The sequence below is a fragment of the Periplaneta americana genome, chromosome 3 (assembly GCF_040183065.1).
Source record: "Periplaneta americana isolate PAMFEO1 chromosome 3, P.americana_PAMFEO1_priV1, whole genome shotgun sequence".
NCBI lineage: Eukaryota > Metazoa > Arthropoda > Insecta > Blattodea > Blattidae > Periplaneta > Periplaneta americana.
Window position 1 is genome coordinate 106,405,369 of NC_091119.1, and position 10,333 is coordinate 106,415,701.

A 10,333-nucleotide genomic window follows, 5' to 3' on the forward strand; every position below is an offset into this window, starting at 1 on the left:
AACATACGTCTATTTCACAAATTATACAACAATTTGTTCTTCCTCTGACATTTGAGGCGTTCAGAGCTAAAGTGGATCAAGTCCATGAGACGTAGTTTTGAGATAAAAGGACAAAATTAACTTGATCTGGTGGATTATGTAATTTCACTAGCAATAATTTTATCGCTCCATTCTCAAATTCTAGATTTATAAAATACAAACAATTGTGATGTTAATTGATGCAACCCTTTGGTGACTTGATCCACTATGGCTCAAAACATCGTGAACAAATAATCTTAGCCAAAAGCGACTGGTGTCACCTACCGGCGAATGCTTGGAATTAAGACTTGATCCATTACTGCTCAGAAAGATCCAACTTCAGATAATCAGAAAATTAATTAAACTCAATTTATGAAAATTTGTGGCTTGATCCACTTTAGCTCTGAACACCTCGTATATCGTCCTCCACATCGATGGATAAGACGTGCAGGACAAGATTGTCTTACTCTATACTGCTGGCCCCCCAGGTCTCCAGATTAAATACCTTGTGATTTCATTTTATAGAGCTATGTGAAACAAATCTATGTGTCATCTTTATCTTGAGATCTACGAACACTGCAGAATAGAATCACGGTTGCTATGGAAACAATAAACATGGATATGTTCAAGTGAGTGTGGGGTTTCGGGGGGGGGCTACTGATGTGAGAGTCAGTTAGTAACTGTATGTCAGGATTTAGCAGACGGAATAGATTCAAATAGCCAAATAGATGCAGTGATTATTGACTTTAAACGCGCATTCGATGTAGTCCCACATGACATACTGTTGGTTAAACTACAATCAACAGGGGTTGATTTCAGAGTACTCCAGTGGATCAAGGAATTTTTAACTTGTCGCACTCAGAGAGTACAGGTGGGGAAGGAATTATCGAACCCAATAGAAATTACTTCCGGGGTCCCGCAGGGGAGTGTCTTGGGGGCCCCTTCTATTCCTTGCTTTTGTAAATGATCTGCCAGTTAACATCTTGTCCAGGGTTCGATTATTCGCGGATGACTGTATCGTATATAGGGAAATAAAAGTCATGAAGATACTACTCTTCTTCAGAATGACTCAATAGAATAAACGATTGGGTAATGGCCAACAAAATGAAAATAAATTCTCTAAAGAGCAAAACCATTAGCTTTACAAGAAAAAGAAATAAAATAATCGCATCATATATGTTAGGGAGTGAAACCATTCCGGAAGTTAACAAATGTAAATACCTAGGAATAATATTTAGCAGCGATCTCGGCTGGGGGAACACGTTACTGACACAGCGGGAAAGGCATGGAGGGCGTTACACTTTGTGATCAGGATACTAAGGAAAGGCTCTGATAAATCCAAAGAGATTGCATATAAATCACTAGTTCGTCCAGTAATGGAATATGGTGCTGCATGTTGGGATCCTTACAGATTAGAACATATTAAGACACTGGAAAAGATTAAAAAAACGGGCTCTCAAATGTTGTCGTAATAATTAACCATTAAAATGGGACACATTCACGGACCGGAGAACGTGAATTCGATTATGCGCAATGTTCAAAACATACAGAGGTGAGCCTGCCTGGAGAGAAATAAAAAATAGGTTGCAGCTACCTAATTACTCTTCAAGGGAAAAACCACTCACATAAATTGAGGGAAAGAAGGCAGAGGAGGGAAACTGGAAAGTTTTCTTTTCTCAATCGTACTATCACGGACTGGAATGCTTTACCTGCAGACTTACTAAAGGCTTTACCAATAACCAAAAATGTATTTAAAAATAAGCTTAAGGACTTTACTAATAGACGGTAGTAACTATTTAAAGGACGTAATTGATATCTTGTTATTTGACGTGTTCTATCAGTGAGGAAGTGTGTTGTGTCAGTGAAGTGTGTAGTGTCAGTGAAGTGGCTGTGCAAAGTATTTGAACAGTGAAATGGTTAGAAGTGTTAGTGAAATCAGGTAGAATCATCGCAGGGAGTAAGTTGAGAGCGAAATAAGTGTAGTGCCGAAAGGTACTTGTGCAGGTATGAGCCTGTCACACTCGTGGGTCTTAGTTCGAACTTAGGGTTAAGATACAAATTAGATTTACTTCAAATGTTATTTTAAGTGACCATGCTTCATTTAATTTAGGATGATCCTTGTTATTGTTATTATTATTATTATTTTATTATTATTATTATTATTATTATTATTATTAATTATTGTTTTTCATTAGTTGTGTTTATTAATAATTGTCATTATTGAGTGTAATTAGTTACCACTGCCACCGGGTATATACCCATTTGCAGTGTGAATAAATACATACAATACATACAATTGGACTTATTAGGTGTATACCGTATAACACGAGGGCAAACCCTGAGGATCCATATATGAGATGTGTAAGATTTGAGTATAATTTCCTTTCTTACTATTTCCATAGTTTTCGTCTTAATATACCATAGAAATGCCTAAATCTATTATTGTCTTTTATATCAGTGTCATTATTTTCAGTGTAAGAGACCTAACAACCAAACTAATTAGAACAGTTAACTTGTTCAATACTCTCTATTAGCCCTACTACGAGTATTTTATCTCTTGCTCGATTTTTACCATTGAAGATCTTTATTTTTGTTTTATAACTTGTTAAATAAAATTTTGTTACTGGAATTAATTAAGCTATTTAATATTCTTGTTTCATATAGGCTATTATTAATTTTTGTACATTGGATTTGGCAGGTATATAACACTGTAGATTTTGTAAAATATGTCATATATATTTTCTATTAATCGCGAGTGGACGAGCACATTTATAATTTATACTTTCATGATAAGGTAGTCGCATGAAACCCGTCTTTATTTCCAAGTTGATAGGGGAAATTCTTTTTGAAAAAAAAAACACACACACTCTCTCTCTCTCTCTCTCTCTCTCTCTCTCTCACATAGGGTGGAAGCGAATTAATCTTGCAGATTGAAAGGGACAATAGATTTTTTATTTTAGTTGGTTATTTAACGACGCTGTATCAACTATTTAGCATCGATGAGATTGGTGATAGCGAGATGAGGCCGAGGATTCGCCATAGATTACCTTGTATTCACATTACGGTTGGAGAAAACCTCGGAAAAAACCCAACCAGGTAATCAGCCCAAGCGAGAATCGAACCCACGCCCGAACCGACTGAGCTACGCCGGTGACTGAAAGGGACAATAGAGTACACTTTACCTACATGGGTACCAACTGCCATACTAATTTCTACCTCTTATTGAGAATCTGCTTGATACTCTTATCAGGCAGTATATTTTACTTGACGATATGACGTGTCACAAGAAGAACAGTTGTTGCTCACATCTCAAGTCTGATTAGTGAAATAGACCTATGTTACAATTCAGCGATGCACTGGAGGGGGAAAGGGATTGGCCAACCTACCCCATTATATCCTGGCTTGGTTGCCTCATGAGTGATGCTGTATTATGTTTTGATCTCCAACCTCACAGTCTCTCTGATCTAAAAGCCGGTCACTCAAGATAAATCAAATATAAATAACAGAAACCTCCGAAATGTATTTCTTAGAGGCAGTAGCTGGGTATAGGTCTACTCTCCTAGATAAAAAAGAAATAATAGTAGGCCTACACGTACAGAACTAGATATAAATAGCATTAGTGATGTCATGGAAAATTATAAGAATAAATGCAAAAGATATTATATCAAGAATGGAAAAATAATAGTCTACGAAAAGCAAAATTCAAAAACACATAGCTCAGGGATAGACCTGCAGACGTATAGGGAGTCCAAAGACGAGATGGAATGGCTAATAACAGTAGAATTTTAAACGATTACAGATACTATGACTAATACAATTTGAAGGCAGAACGGGCCGAGATGGACCCAAACCATCTTCGTTGTTGTTGATGATGATTATGATGATGATGACGATGACGATAATGACTTCCCATTTTTCTTTTAGAGCTGTCATTCAAACTAGTAATCTAGGCCTAGTGGAACGGTATTTAGCAATTCTGACTACTGTCGTACTGTCATTAACTCATTATCATATAAGTTAGCAATAAATCAAACAAAAAGGTTCATACATTGTTGGTAAGTGTGCACGACCAGATTTATTAATCAGGTTACCATGTCAGTTGCACACGTGCTGGTAGCTTGTATTATTTGTGCATTCTTCGAGATATTCAAACATTTTGGGAGAGTTAATAATTTGGAAGAGAAAATTGTGTCAATGGTTAGACAAGTCATTGAATTGTGGTAATGTACAGTCTTTTCCCATGAATACGAGCACAGATGACCTAGATATACATGGACTGTAATTAAGACTCCCGCATTATTTTCAGAATCATGTTCTTCACAGTTAAAGGCTGAACACATAAGCCTACTATATGAACTTACTTCCAGAAGCGATTGAATGTATGTTTTTCTTTCTAAGAAAACATTAAAATGTCGTAAGTTAGAACAATTTCAGAGGGCATTCGTCATCGAATACTTTTATTTTTGTTGAACGTTTATATTTAGCTTGGTTGTTAAAACGCAAAGACATATACAAGTATAAAAACGTAAAAAAGCGCATGTAAGGAAAGAAACCCTGCAGGCTTCAGAGGTATGAGGAATGTGGAAAATGTTTTCTACATTAAGGTTAGTAAACACTGCATACACGACAACCATGGATAATAATACAAACAATTTAGCCCTATCGTTGTTACTGCGGCTTGTACTGCAAGACGTTAGTAAAATAAGATTAGTAAAGTAGAAACATAGAGTTTTAACATTGGTATTCGTCTGTAAATACTATCTTACCTGCATATTTCACAGAGAAATTTTTATAAGGTAAAATGTTAAACACGAAAAATACACCGAAATGCACTAGCAGCTGTTTTATTTTCTTAATAAGTTCAGAGAAATTAAATAAAATTATAAAATGCAACTTGATTTATTTGGAATTTTACAGGCCTATTTGTTTATTTTACAGTTAATTATTTTTAATTTCTCTTGTATTTAATGTAGTCCGGAGTTCCAGTTTCAAACCCCGCTCTATCCTGAATTTATAGCTTGTATTGACAAGCACGTTCGGCATGTGGCCGTGAGGTCAACAGCCAGCTCAACCAGCTCTTGGCCCTTTGTGGGCTGTAGAGCCACGGATTATTGTTATTTACTGGACAGACACGTAGTCCAGGTAACATAGGGGTTTTCTCCGGACACTCCGGTTCTCCTGTAATATCCCAAAATTTCTCCATCATCATAATCATAATCACTACCATCATTCATTCATTCATTCATTCATTCATTCATTCATTCATTCATTCATTCATTCATTCATTCATTCGTGTAATATGGACACATCGCCTGTGATGCACTCTGGACAATCTCTGGCGAACTAAATGCTTTACGCTTCTCAGCACTAGCGACATCTAAGAGCCACTCTCGTTAGAGTCCAGACAAAAAAAGACAAGTTAAGGGCCTGCTATTGGACAAAAAGAATATTGAATTTCACACTGTTATAAGGAGCCGTGGTAGAAACAATACAATGCTACTTGAAATCTTACTTACTTACGAATGTCTTTTAAAAAACCCAGAAGTTCATTGCCGCCCTCATATAGCCCAACATTGGTCCCTATCCTGAGCAAGATTAATCTAACCCCTACAATCATATCCCACCTCGCTCAAATCAATTTTAATATTATCCTTTCTTCTACATTTCGGCCTTCGCAAAGTGGTACTGTACTTAAAATTACTAAAATTAATGGAAGTAAGTGCCACAAAGCTAATGAAAGCATTACAAAAATTATACATATAACAAAATATTAAGAAATATTAATCATTAATATAATTTCCTTCATCTAATAATTCTTGTTTGTTATAAAAGTAACATTGTAGCCTATAGATGATAATTACTGTTATAAAAATATGGTAACATTCCTATTTTCCTGTAAAACTAGGCTAAATAAAAATAAATGTGTTATTTTTATATTCTGATTCCATTTTTAATTCTTAAAAAATATACTCACATACTTTTTCCTAAAATTAACATGGAAGAGAGAGAATTTAAGAAAAAATTGATTTTCCATATTACATTCCTATGTATACTACGTCGATTTTCACAGTGTCTGTGTAGTCAATTTTTTACAAATTCTCATAAATTATGCATATTGTTACATGTTTTTGTGACAATGAGCATGAAACCGTGATATGAAATATGTCAAGATATTTTTATATCGTTTTAGTGGTAATAACGAGGCATCCACCGCTGTGAAATACTGTAACTGTTAGCATATCTGATAGTGCAATTGGCGGATCCAGATTAAAATTATGTTTGGAACAAGTTTTCCCGGGGTTTTCCTCTCTACTCATTAAGAGAAAATGGTGGCTAAATTTCGGCGTTGGGCCCTGCACTCATTTCGCTGGCATAAACACCTTACTTTCACTCAGACGCTAGACAACCATCGGAGTTGATAAAGCGTCGTAAAATAAATATATTAAAAAACAATGAGACGTTCTCTCCTACACTTCATTGCCTCTTCTGATACTCGTATCCTAATAATTCAAAAGTAATCTATCATAACTCTCAACGGAAGGTATAAATAATTCTATTATAATAATTAAATTGTCTTGGGAAATAGATTTATAGTCGATGCTAACTTCGCCGTGCCATTTGTAAGGTTGTCCTACGAAATAGAGGTATGGAGGTGCTTATCGAGAAGGACCTGGAGCATCCCTTTGCATTTCAGCCCTAAGAGGCTTTTTGTGCAGCCGTGGTGGAATGAGTTACGTGGCGAATGTGCTGCCCGACTAAGCTGGCCTACAATCCATCACGCTACACATTCCTCTTCGACATTTAAAACCGTATGCATGGATCGTCATATTCCCGTCATGCAAGGAAGAACCTACGGGGCTTAGTCAATGAGTAATCTAGAACCCATTACTGCTGCCAAGTACCGATCTTTGTATGAACCGAGAGGAACACCTATAGCCTAGTAGTGGACGGCGAATTCGGAATCACGCACACACAGTACAGGAGATGTCCTATGTTTCTAGACGAAAATGATAATTGAAGGCAAATTGTGACGAGTGTTAGTGAAGATACTGGGGAAAACAGGAGAACCCTGAGAAAAAAACCTACCAACCTGGATTTCGTTCACTACAAATAAAATTCCTCCACGCCAAGACTTGAATTCGGATCCGCGGCAGTCGTATGTTCCGTCGGTAGAGCTACTAAGGCAGCTTATAGTCGTCTATATAGCCTTATGAGGTGAAGAATTCTGATGGAGAAAAGAAAAGTAAGCAGCCTATAAGTTTGTAACAAGAAGATACTTTCAGAATCTCCTTTCTAACTTTCAATAAAAGTTTTTACTACTTATATTTAATATTTTCCATTAATAGTTTGTGATATGTCGCATCTCCGAGATAGCTCTATCTCCGTAACCTGCATGTGGGATCACAACCACCGACGGCCAAAGTTGCAGCTATAAACTGTTCAATCGCTATTTAGAATAAAATTTGTTTCAGTTTACTAAAAAAATATTATGGATTATAAATCGTCGGCTAAAAATGAAAACCTCGTATCTCAATTAAAACCAAACTTTATAGGAGGAACAAGGAACTGTCTGTAGACTTTATTATTATGTTTTTTTTTAATATAATGAACCAAATTTAACTTTTTAATCCGAATCAGAAACAGTTGTTTTTACACTTTTTACGAATGAGTTGCGAGATTATCTTCGATTAAGCCCAAAAACATAAACAAAAATGAGGTACGAGGTTTTCATTCTTAGCCGACGAAATGTCACAACAAAGAAACATTTTACTCTATTTAGAGTATCAACTCAACTCTGTGGTATAACAATGTCACAGAAATTGTTATATTTGTCTTTCTCCTTTTTCAAGAAACGTTGACCAAATATCCCCGAAATATGGAAAATTTATTCTTCTCTTATTGCTACTACGGTGTACCTACGTTATAGCAAATGTAATACTCGTGGAAAACATAATTCTTAGATTCTTTCTCCCCATAAATCTCACTGGAATCGGATGAATTGTTAGCTTACTGTCTCAACGACAGTAGACAGACGGTATTGTACCACTACGAACGCAAACACGCTGTAGAAAGTTTAATGGGGACTTGAGATTACACACTGGGACTTGACGTTCCTCGGATGTTGAATATTTGAACGACTTACAGTTATAACTACTTTCTGTGTCTTGAAATACATCTATTGTGCATTAACTTGAGTTTTGTTGAATTAGTAATTGTGCGAGTTCATGAAAACGAGTAAACCCAATGCATCAAATCGTCTTAGATATGACATTTAGTTTATTCTGAAGCCATTTCTAATTATGTCTCTCAACTTATCAGTGATTATTACTTTCAGTTTTAATGAAGTACTACTTCGTATTCTAGCAGACACAAGTTTCTAAAATATATATTTTATATTATGCTATTTATCAAGAATGACCCTAAGATCCAAATATAGCCGATAATAATAATTTAGATTAAATTTTACCGGCAATATCCCTTTGTCAGCGTTAATTCTAACATATTTTATTTTAATAACTATATAATGTCACAACATAACAGAACCATATAATTAAAATTATATTTATACATTATAATTAACTCGTTTAATGTAAGGTATCCGGCTTTTCCCAGGATTTCTTTTTCTGCTTCTACTCATATTTTTCAAGTAAACTGATTGTTAATACTTTTGGAGAATTCGATAATGCAACTGCAGTAGAACCTCTATTATCCATGGTAATTAATAATTTGTACCACAAAATATTTTCATATTTTAAGTGCATAATACACATTTCCGTAATTCCGCCGTGGTAATGTATTTAATAATCTGGATATGGATCAAAAGTTTACTAATTTTACTCTGGTTGTCAACAATGCATTTTTAAGGGGCAAGGAAATTCCTTGTAATAGTTGCCTGCGGAAATATAGAAATAGTACAGGTCTCATGTTGTGGATTTACATATTTATACGCTTTGTCCTTTTATTATTATTAAATCGCGCATAGTTGTAACGTCAGTACCGTATTCTGATGCGAGACGCGTTACTGTTTCCATTTTTCTCAAACCACTCAACCTTTGGCACGTTTTTCAAACCTTATCAAACACTTTTTTTTACACTTTTGGTAGACATTTTGCGTAAAAGTTACACAGTACGGCCACTGAAACAATAGAGCAAGGACTGAATGGTGCACAGGTTTGTATTAAATTGTGCTGAAATTCTTGATGTCATTTCCTTGAAAGCAAGTAGTGACCATTTTCAAGTTGGAAAAACACCCACAAGTAACTGTTTCTATTAGCAGCAATACTGTGTAAGGGTAATGGCTTGTAATAACACATTCTAGAAAAAGTACGTGCTAATATAAGGTACTGTACAGTACTACAGACTTTTCCTCCAGAAAAAAAAAGAGCGATAGAAAGACAGTCGGCTAATCCACCGATCGGTTAATAGGGTGACGGATAATTGGGGCTCTACTGTATAAAAAACCAAAAGGAATCTTTTTTGTAAGCTGTCCTCGTCCCTGAATGGTAGGGGCACGGCATGTCTCTAACGCTTGGTCCGAAGGGTTGTGGGTTCGAGTCCCGCCTCGGGCATGGGTGTTGTGTTTGTATTAGTGTAAGTAAAACAAAGGAAACAAACGAAAAAGTAAAAACAGAAAAACAAAGCTAACTTTGGTAAACGGCCTCGGGCCGGTCTAAATTAAAAAAGGAATGAGATTCTTTACATAGATGAACTAATGACCTTCTTGGCCAAAATGCCTCCTCTGTTAACTCTAATAAAAGCAGCTGAAAATCAGGCGCCGAATAGAAAACATTTCATAACATCTCTCGTCACAAAATGTTTTTGTTTGAATTATGTATTCTGTTATACTGTTAACGACCATGTTAGTGATCAGGACATTCATTCATAGTGTGCTGCCCAAGGGCAGGTTTTTCACTACGAACCCAACATTTTCCAATGCTTCCTAAGTTCCGCTTTCATCTTAGTCTCCGTATATGATGCATGTATCTTAATGTTGTCTATCGTCTGATAATCTTCTACACCTAACTTTTCTTCCGTTCACCATTCCTTCCAGTGCATCCTTCAATAGGCAGTTTCTTGTTAGCCAGTGACCCAGACAAATTCTTTTTTCTCTTCCTTGTTAATTCCAACATCATACTTCCTTTACCCTCTTTCTAGCACGCTATTTTTATTCTCTCTGTCAATTTCAGACGCTCCATTCTTCTCCATATCCACATTTGAAATGAGTCTAACCGCTTCTCTTCGCTTCGTCGTAATCTCCTTGTTTCTGCCCCATACAATGCCATACTGTACACAAAGCACTTCACTAGCCTCTCCC